The sequence below is a fragment of the Rhododendron vialii genome, chromosome 9a, assembly GCF_030253575.1.
Source record: "Rhododendron vialii isolate Sample 1 chromosome 9a, ASM3025357v1".
In the NCBI taxonomy this organism is placed as follows: domain Eukaryota; kingdom Viridiplantae; phylum Streptophyta; class Magnoliopsida; order Ericales; family Ericaceae; genus Rhododendron; species Rhododendron vialii.
In genome coordinates, this window is record NC_080565.1 from 27,367,932 (window position 1) to 27,379,043 (window position 11,112).

At 35.3% G+C, this 11,112-nt stretch overlaps 1 long non-coding RNA gene across 1 annotated transcript; it reads left to right on the forward strand.

Annotated features, from left to right (window-relative positions):
• The first annotated feature begins 570 nt into the window (after positions 1 to 570).
• On the forward strand, positions 571 to 4,976 carry LOC131302107 (uncharacterized). Its single transcript, XR_009191598.1, has 4 exons — positions 571 to 1,040; positions 1,146 to 1,195; positions 1,954 to 2,062; positions 2,907 to 4,976. It is a non-coding gene; the product is annotated as an uncharacterized LOC131302107 (long non-coding RNA).
• The last annotated feature ends 6,136 nt before the right edge of the window (positions 4,977 to 11,112 follow it).

Here is an 11,112-nt window from a genome sequence, read left to right on the forward strand (position 1 = left end):
AACCAATTTAAAAAATCAATAAATGATATGCATTTCCCAACTAATTAATTTGGTCGGCATTTATATATTTTTGCAGACTAAAAACAATTTTAGTCATGGAATATCAATTTTTCCCCCTTTTTAAAACTTTCAAGAATGGGGAAATATTTGTTCCGACTACATTGATCATGATGCAACTTTCCCGATCAAAACCATTCATTTTTTGTCCTTCTTAATCATAAGTTTTTCGTAAAATTTTGACTTGATCAAGTTAAAGTAGCCCCTGTATCGGCACACAAATTCTTAAATAAAAAAATATCTTGTTTGATCAAGTGTCTAACCATATGGGATTAACTTTATTTTTGGTACAAATGATCTTATTCGTATTACATCAAAGATAGATGCTTTCGATTGCCAAGAAAGATCTCAGGCGAGACTCATTTAGTGCATTATAACACTTAAACGTCTCCGAACGCATTAAATAGCTTTCAATCATGTGGTCGCTGATATCGAATGATCTTCAATTTTGGTGACAATACTACAATCGGTAAGATGTGAAATCCTAACGATTCAAATCAAGCATCTATATAATAAACCAGAGCTGTGTTTGAATTCAAAAGACAATCAACGTTCTAGATTTACCCTCATATCTACATAAATCTCTACCCTTCATTCTACTATGGCATTTTTGTAAATACTTAATCCATCCGAGGGTTATCATAAATGGCATTTTTGTTTGGCATTTTTGTAAATACTTAATCCATCTGAGGGTATCATAAATGGCATTTTTGTAAGAAGCCCTAGCCGCACCATTATTCGTTCATCGTTCCTCACTCACCCTCGGTCTTCTCTCTCTCTCTCTCTCTCTCTCTCTCTCTCTCTCTCTCTCTCCGATCGACCCACTGCACCATGGCTCCCTCCCTCCCCTCTCTCTCCCTCCGACCCACCGCACCACCGCAAGTCGTCGGAACTCCTCTCTATCGAGCCTGATTGGATACCACTAGCACCACCGACCGGCGCGACAAGTCACCACTGGAACCATTACTAGCTACCATTACCGGGTAAGAAATTTCTGAAATCGAAAAGAGTTTTCAAAGTTTTGATTTCGCTTTTCGAAGTTCTGATTGCAGTTCTCAAATACCTCTATGGTTCTATTCTGATTACAGATTGTGAAGAGAGTTGGCTAAATTTGGGTTCGCCTCTGTAATATTATCGGGTAACTACTCTCTCTGAGAAGGTTATTGGGTTTCATAGAATATGATTTATTTCCATTAAATTGCAATATGAAGATAGAGAGTTGGCAACATTTAGATAGTATGAAGATAGGGAATTGGCTTTGTTTTTATGAGTTTGAATAATATGCTATGTCATTTAAATAACTAGTGCATGCCCGGCTTAAAGAATGCGGCATCATAACTGGCTTTGAGCGTCTTTAGCAAGGTGTGGACCACTGCCCGTGCCTAAAGATTCCAAACCAGTGGATATACTTGGGCTATTGTTTTTTTTGCAAACCCATGGATATACCTGCCATTTGATTTTTTTATGGTCAAATGGCAGGTGTTCTTTATTATTGCGATGCATATAGTGACCGTATTCTTGGTGATTTATGGAGTACTCTTAATGTTCTTGCAGATTTTAGTAGCACAAGAAAAGTTGACTTATCCTAATGAGTAGTCAACGTTAAACTCATTTGAAGTATATCATGCCTGAAACATTTGGGAGATGTGAGCTAAAGTATATGAAATGCCGTTACAGTTAAAACATTATGGAACGTAACGCTCCATTTGAAATTAATACTTGATAAATGTATCTGCTTAGTTGGCAACCTCTGTTTTTTTTTAATGACTTCAATAAATCTTACTGGGTAAATGTATCGTTTGTTTACGTTTATTTTAACAGTTAGGGCATTAGAATTCTATCCTATGTGCACATCTTCATTTCAAATTTGTATAGTTATTCATTAACATTTTGCAGACAAAAAAAAAGTTCCATTACCTAAGGTGCTCAGGATTTTACTGAAGAACAGAACACTCAAGCTGCAAGCAAGGGCTGATGCCTATCCTTTTTTGTGCGTCATGAATAGGTTTGTAGTTCACACTTCCTAGGCTCATCCCTGGCGATTTGCACCAAATGCTTTAACAACTGCCCATGTTGAGTTCTACTGCTAGCTTAGTGTTCGGTTCAGAGAGGCTGATTTTCAGAAACTTAGTGTTCAGTTCTACTGTTTTCAACATGAGAGTTTGGGGATCAATTGCTTAATGGAGTTTGCCTTCCGATTTGGATTTGAGACTGTGCTTAGTGAGCGCGTTAATTAGAATTTAGTTTGTCATTCATTTTGGGGGTATATGGTAAGAACATGAATCACAAATCTAGGGTGTTTGGAAGGTGTTTGATGGAATGTGTTTTTGGTGGATTCGAGGATGGAGATAGCTTCGGTTCGACGAATGTTGGATTTGGATTTTTGGTGGCCAGTGTTTATCTAAAATTAGTCGTACCCTGGGATGTGTTTGGTAGGATATTGTTGACTTATCCACTCTCTCTAAGGGTGATGAGTTGAAGCTTTCCATTAACTCTAATTAGAGAACTCATTTTAGAGAAAGATCGGCATGTTAAGGGATTTGTCCTAGGAGTTTGCCGCTGGAAATTGGTTATTATCCCTAAAGGTTGATCCTTGAGTGATGGGTATTTTTTGGTAGGGGATTTCGATCTTAAAATTGCTTTCCTTTAAGCGTAGTATGAATTGTTGTAGGGGTATTGGGTGAATTTTAATGGCTTCTATATTCTGTTGATTGATCGATGCATGGGTATGGTTCTAAGAGTTTTTAATAGTTGGCTTCTATATTCTGCTAATGTATGGTTCGGTTAATTTAATCATCGAGCGATTTCTTTGGCAGTGAATAGGTAAGTGAGTTTTTTTCTTTGTGCAGAATAAATTCAAGTCTAGCTCAAGGCCACCATACATTTTTCTCCTATTCTCCACTACCTAAGGTGAGTCGATCTACTTAATTTCGTTGGGTTAGTTTCATGAGGAATTGTTTGGAAAATGGTTCTTCACTCATGCATATTTGTGAAGAGTATCTCATCAATGTCCATTTCTAAGCCTATCAATTCAAAATTTGATCGCTGGTATGTGTTATTTTAGAAGCATCCCTCTATTTTTTATTCTATTGAATTGCAACTATGTCATCAGTTTTGGGGTTCTTGCTATAACCCAAGAGCGAAGGTATACATTTTTCCTTTCTTCATGTACACGATCGAGCATGTCTGTTATGAACGTGTATAAATGGGAACATACGACACAGCTTTTTGCTCTTTGTATATAGGTATAAATTACCTGATCACAATCCTCTCAGCATCAAAAGTCTCAATTGTTGCGTTATTGCTAGGGCTTTCCCATTCATTGTGGGAGTTGGACCATATTCGTGTAGTCATATTCCCTTTGTTCAGGAGATTAGATAAAATCTTTTACTACGGGTTGTTGATGAAGGGGGATTGATGAAGCTGAGGTTTTACTATGAGAGGATGGGCGGAGAAGGGATTTAGAGGTTTGTGACGGGTAGTAAGGAGTTGGAGGGGATTAGGGCTCATATTGATGATTGAGTACTCACCACCTGTTCGTAAAAAGGCCACATTGAGACAATTGATGGTAAAAAAAAAAATGGGAGCAACAAGCTCTGATCTCAAACTTTTCTCACTTTTTAAGATGGAACAAATGTGACTTTGATTGGTTTGAGGGTCCATAGTTAGTTGTTCAAGAACTGATGTATTGTTTGGAGGTGAAACCATATTTGGTATTTGGTAGTATATTCGTTCCTATGTATTACACTCTCTTCATGCCTTTTGCTGTCCCTTTTAGGTATCAACGTGCTCTTGAACATAATGTGTACATTGGTTGGAATGGTAATGATTCTAATGAAAATTACTTCTCAACGGGATAGATTTTGGTTGGGGAAAGGAAGAACACTTAGCAATCTTCAATTTAAAATTCCTATAAGCACGGGGATTTTGTTGCCTAAATCCCACCACAATATAGTGGAACTAAAATGTTTACTTGAACTAAACTCAACTTTATAAATTGGTCATTGCACCCTATTATTGTTGCAACTTGCAACTTGCAATTCCTTTTATTTTCATACAGTTTAATGGGTTTCTGTTCAATTTCTCGGAGCTAATGTAATAACAACAATAGTGGTTGGGATTTTCATTAGTTTTTTGTGCGTTCACGTCCATTTATTTGCTTAGTGTTTTGCTAGGATAAAGGGGTGCAAATGCTTAAAGACTATATTTCTAAATATTATGGGAGCTCATACGTGTTCATTATTCCTGCTCCAACAACTAGGAGTCTTGACCATGGTGCCTCTGTGGTGACTTTCGGTTTAAAAGTTGATTGGTCAGAAGAGTATTGACACCTTTCCAAAAGTAAAAAACGATTACAAAGATTGTAGGAGTGATAAGTCGTTCTTTTTCTTCATTGTCATTCCTAGATTGTACATAAACCAGTCCATATTATGTGATGAATTTAATAATTCTTAATCTTATTTATGTAGGAATGTCGAGGACCGGCAAATGAACAATGAAGTCGTCATGATAAGAGCTTTGTTAATAGATTGGGAATTTCATAAGGAATTTTTATTTGTTAGGTTAAGTTTTACAAATATATATTCGGTTTTATTACGTGTGTTGGGTGATTTAAGGATTTGGGAAATTTTTTACCTGCTTGAATATTTTTTGCACCTTGATTTGACCTGCACATATATATCGTATTTTATTTTGTTCCTACCTATTTTTTTCAACATGTCCTCCCTTTGCTCATTGTTCGACCTATAGCTTTAGTTGTCTTCAAAATGTGTTGCGTCGTGCCTTCAGGCACGGGCATTCACTAGTTATAAAAAATGACTCGACAGTTACCTTTGCAATCTATACTTTTGATGTACTTGATAATCAACTAAGCCTTATGTTGTATTCATTGTTATAGTAGCCACACGATTGCAAGACAATCATGACGATCGAGACCGTTGATTTTGTTGCACTTGTTGAATTATTTATTCTTGAAAATTTGTGACTTGATCAGATTTAGAAAATCCTTTATCAAGACATGAACTCATTAGAAAAATAGGATTTTCCTTTCGATCAATTTTCCAACGAAAAGTTATCAACTATAATCTCGGTAAGAAAGATACAACCCGTAAAGGGAATTCGATAAGGGTTGATGTGACTTTTGGAACTGCTTCATCACAGCTAACGGTATACAAGCCGCACAGGGAGTGTGTGGAGTTGGTAAAAGGGAATTCAATCGGACTGAGATCCCCGCAGTCGAAGGAGGACGGGCAAGAGCCGGTAGAGTGAAGAACCAGGAGATGAGAGACGAGAGACGAGAAAGAAAGCTAGTAAAAAAGAGGGAAACCCCATTTTTAGTTCCCGACTTTAGCACAACAAGAACAAATTGCTAGGAATGAGGGCTATGTAAAAATCCCCAACCCCACACCACGTCGGTTTTAATTAGGCTGATGATTTTGCCACTCTTTTCATTGTTAACTTCGCTCTCCTGAAAGTGTATTTTTCATGCAAAAATACAAAAATTTACTTGCAGGAGAGTGGCGTTAACAAAAAAGAGAGTGATAAAATCATTTCTCTTTAATTATATCGTTGACGTGCTAGTTGAATAGGAAAATGAGGTGGTGGCCTAGACATAACGGAAGGGTATTCCCTTGCCCCACGCTCATCTAAGGTTCGAACCGTGTCCCTCCCCCAACCCCCAATAGTGTAATGTAGTGTAGAAATTAACGAGTGAAAAAAAAATTAGGAAAAATTGTTGCCAATATAGGAAAATAAATTCGTCATCAATGTTCCCAACCAATCTCGTATTCATCAGTACTGAACATTTAAGAAAGGCAAATTCGAACAGTCGCCACGAGAGATTATTCCATGCTCCCGGGGCATAGTCACGTGGTGCTCCGGGGCTTTCTGCACCACACATTTCAGTGGCCCACACTGAAATGTGTGGTACAGAAAACCCTGGAGGCACCACGTGGCTATGCCCTTGGGGCATAGTATAATTTTTCAGTCGCCACACTGTTTATGTGGGTTCCAAGTACCAACTTTTAATGAGTAGTACCGCTAAATTCTAATCGCAAGGAAGATTTGCAGGGAATCACGTAAGAAAAAATATATTTGGGCTCATTCCGAATCTCATAAAAATCTAAAAAAATATCCATAAATTTTTCAATATTATTTTATGTGGTTCTATAAAAAATCAACTCCAACGAACATCGGTAAGTATTACTTTTGGATTCATAGAGGTGAACTAAGCAGTTTCGTCTTACAAATCAAAAAGTAATACTTACCGATATCCGTTGGAGTTGATTTTTTACAGTGGCTCATAAAATAATATTGAAAAATTTATGAATATTTTTCTAGATTTTTTTGAGACTCAAAATGGGCCCAAACGTGTTTTTCCTTACGTGGTTCTCTGTAAATCTTCCTTACTAATAGCAGGACTCGTTGACCCGGTGAAAAATAAGGCAAAATAGAGTTGAGTTTTAAGAGGGTGAATATTACATTCCTTCATATTGGTTGGAATGATGTGGATCCCACCACAAAGTGATGTCATGATTATCAAAAAGTGTATTGCATGGTAAGCATGACATTACTTTGTGGTAAAATCCACATTATTTTAACTAATAAAAGATGGTAATGTTCACCCTTTTTTAATGAGAATAAACAAAATTACACTCGGCAAAACACCGACAATGGCATATGTTATACGGGGTAGTACTTTTGCGTTACCTTACACTTTTAACCTTAGTTTGCTAAGTAATACTCCCTCCGTCTCATTTTTATAGTTCATTTTCGTTTTTTGTGCCGTTTTTTTAACGCTTATATCTTTCAATATAAATCTCCAAAAATATGCAATATGGATTTTGTTTGATAGTTCTCGACTAGATCTATAATACAAAGTTTTCAAAATTATGAAAAATATTATAGATTGAAAGATATAAGTGTAGAAAGAACGACACGAAAAGCGAAAATGAATAATAAAAATGGGACGGAGGGAGTAACAAATAAATGCAATTCTCTAAACTTTCCGTATCTTTTTCTTTTCCTGACTGTGTCCCTCCCAGATATGACAAATAAATGCAATTCTCTAAACTTTCCGTATCTTTTTCTTTTCCTGACTGTGTCCCTTCCAGATATGGCAAATTAAATCTAAATTTATTAACAAATCCAAACTCATATATTAATAAATAGACCCAATTCAATTCATTTATTAGTTGGGTTAGAATGAGTTCAAACCCATTTGACCTATTTATTATTGGGTCTTAATTGAGTCTCAATTGGGTCAAGTTAAATAACCCAATAAGTCATAAACTAACCCACCCCAAAAAAAAAAAAACCACCACCGGGGAACTGTGTACTGGGAACTGCATCCGGCGAAGACCCCTGGTCAATGTTGATTTATTAATAAACAAGAAATCCTTGGTCAATGTCGTCCCCCCTCTCTCTCACTAATCCCGACTATATCAACTTCTTTCTCTTGTTCGTCTCTAATTTCATGTGATCATACAAACTTCTTTCAATTACCCAAGAAAAAACCTAAAAACGGAAAGAATTTGCAGAATTTGCAGAAAACCAGAGCGGTATCTGTTTGATTTGAGATAACAGGCTGGTTTTGATTCTGATAGAATGGACCTTGTTCTTGATGGATTATTTTTTGCTCTTATTCAAATTTTTTTTTGCATTTGTTAGTTTTTGGTCAATTTTTTGAGAATTATTGTTTTATCATGACGAAAGGAATCTGAAAAGTAAAAACTGATGAATGAAACTCAATTTTTTTGAATAAAAACAAAAATAAGTCAATAAGCCAATTTTTGATAAAGGGTCAGTATTTGGTTGCCAACCAGGGACTAATTGGTAATTTTACTATACATGGGCAATTTGGTCATTTAAATATACAGGGGTAACACAGTTATTTCAGTGTACATTGGTAGTTTCGTCATTTTAGATTTTAATATATATGTAATTGGGTTAATGGACGGGGCGAGTTTGATTTTAAATTAATGGGTCAGGTTGGGTATGTTTAATTAAGCTCATAATTAATTGGGCTCTAAATGAGTCATGACCCATTAAAGACCCAACTCATCTATAACTTACCCAATTTGGCTCAAACCCGCCCGTTTGACACCCCTACAATAAGCCAATTTTTGGTAAAGGGTCAGTATTTTGTTGCCAACCAGGGACTAATTGGTAATTTTACTATACATGGGCAATTTGGTCATTTAAATGTACAGGGGTTACATGGTCATTTCAGTGTACATTGGTAGTTTCGTCATTTTGGATTTTAATATATATGTAATTGGGTTAATGGGCGAGTCGGGTTTGATTTTAAATTAATGAGTCAGGTTGGGTATGAGTAATTAAGCTCATAACTAATTGGGTTCTAAATGGGTCATGACCCATTAAAGATTCAACCCATCTATAACTTACCCAATTTGACCTAAATTCGCCTATTTGACACCCCTATGGCCCCTTACCCTTTTCTAGAATAGAAATTTCTCTAAGATTTTTTGGCTTTTCATTATCTCGTTTTTATTCAATTTTTTTTTGTGTTTGTTAATTTTGCGCCTCATTTTTGTGAATTTTTTATTCGTTTTGTCAAGACAATTCAAAAAAATTAAAAATTATGACTTTTACCTAAATATTTTTTGAAATATCCAAAATAAGTTTCAAAAAACTGGTTTTTTGATCTTTTTGATTTTTATCTTGGATATTTACAAAATATAACTTGAAATAAAGATATATTTTAATTTTAAAATAATCCGAGCCATTTAGGTCCCATATAAATGATACGAGTCATTTATTAATTTTAAATACACTCAATCACACACTCATACTCACAAGAAGCGTGAAGATCGCACACACCACACACCCAGTACGTATGGGACCCACTCGTTATTGTGAGTGTAGGTATGTGATTTAATGTGTACTTGAGTGTGGTGTTAGAATTATTGTTATGATCCTCCGCTCAATAGGAGGGCTTGCGGTTGAGGAAGTCCATTGCACTTATATAATCAATTTGATTAATTCGACATGGTCATTTTGTATAAATAAAATTTTCTAGAGCAATAATTATAAATTGAACTCTACACAATTTGTTTGGGTCCCTCGTTTTAGCAAAATTTTGATGGCTCAAGACGATATGCATCTTTTGTAAGACTAAGGTTTGTGCGTCGAACACTTATTTAGGGACAGAAAGAATATGTTTAAGGTAGTTGTAAAATATTAGCTCAACCCGATATCGGTAAAAGGGTCTTTACAAATCATCCAACTTTGGCTAAAATTTTGGAACAAAATTAGATGTTTCGTAAAGGCACTTATTGATATCGGGCTGAGTTAACTTTTTATAGAGGCCTTACACATAATATTTTGAACAAAATAATCAGCTCCAATCATATTTGTGGAATCCGAGACGTTCCCAAAATCATCTGTACATTGAATCTATTCTGCCCAGTCTGTACCAATAGCAAGTGTGAAAGAAAACGTGGTGGGATTTGGCACGGGGTGGGAGCTTTGTTTTGCTACATTTGTTAGATGAGATTAAATTCTTTCCATCAGGGGTGAAAAATCTCACTTTTTCACCATCACATTTTTTGATCCTACCGTGTATTTATTATTGATCCGAACCGTTCATCTAGTAGACCGTACATAGAAGTGTATCCATGCAAAAAATAAACTTGATCGGATATCGATAGGAGTATTAAAAATTGAAATTTACTTTGTAAAATAGATGGTTTATCATTATTGACATAAATCAGATCGTCATTTTATAAACAAAGATTCAAATTTTGATTTATCTATCGACTTTTGATCAAGCTGCTTTTTTGAATGACAATATTATATTGCGGGTCTTAAAATATAACGGTTCAAATCATGCACAATAATAGACACTCGGTGAAGCCCATAATAAATGGTGGTGAAAAAGTAGGATTTTACACCGGCGATAGATAGAATTTATTCTCTTGATGGAGAGAGAGAGAGAGAGAGAGAGAGAGAGAGAGGGGAAAAGCAAAAGAAAGACAAACAATTTTCAAGAGCCCGTTCCAGAACACCTTCTTAAAAAATAAATATTTATTTTACATTCTCAAACTCAAAAATAACATAAATAAAAAATAATTTTTAAATTTTTTTGCACCGTATAAAAGATCTCATCAAGATCTTTCAAACAAAATACATATTACATATTTTTAAATTTCATTAAGCCTATTATTTTTTAATTTAAAATTATCTTCTTAAAAAATAAGTACTTAAAATCCGTTCTACAACAGCCTCCTCCCACCATTAGGTCAAAGACAAGATTTCTGGAAACACATCTTGTCATCGATGAAGTGAAAACGTGAAATTAGGAACACGTGGCTTTATATTGGAATTGCTTAAGGGTCGCTATGTAGTGTTGGTTAGCCGGACCGTTCTTTTCTCATTTTTCTTATTTGCGTCACACTTGCAACCTTGGTGATGAGAAGTTTTTCAGTGCCGGGTTGGTATATTCCATTTGGTGCCTGCTCATACATTCAAGTCATCCAAAAGTATTTTGGATAATCCACATTAAAAAAAAAAAACTTTTCTACAGAAGAGTTTAATATTTTCTGGGAAAAAAAATTTCAAAATCTGTTTTAGACGGTCTAGATGCGCCGAGCGGGCACCACGTGGTACCCACCCGGCACTGAAAAATTTCTCCTTGGCAATAACCACAATAGAACAAATAATAGCACTTCCTCCATTTCATATTGAGAGCTCACTACGAAAAGTCATGGTATTTTTAATTTAAAAAATCAACTACTTTCGTGTATAATTTTTTAAATTTTTTTGCATAAAATTAAAGTACTAATCAAGATCTTTTATACGGTGTAAAAAAATTCAAAAAATTACACACGAAAATAGTTAATTTTTTAATTTAAAAAATGACAATAGAGAGGAAGTATGGGACTCTCGATATAAAACGGATGGAGTAACAATTTTTAGCATTTGTATTTTTAGACTTTCTAGGACACAAAAAGACAATGAAAGAAGAAGAAGAAAAAGGACAAAAAGGGATGCCACGTCCCCCACCATTATGATCCTCTGCTCAATAGGAGGGCT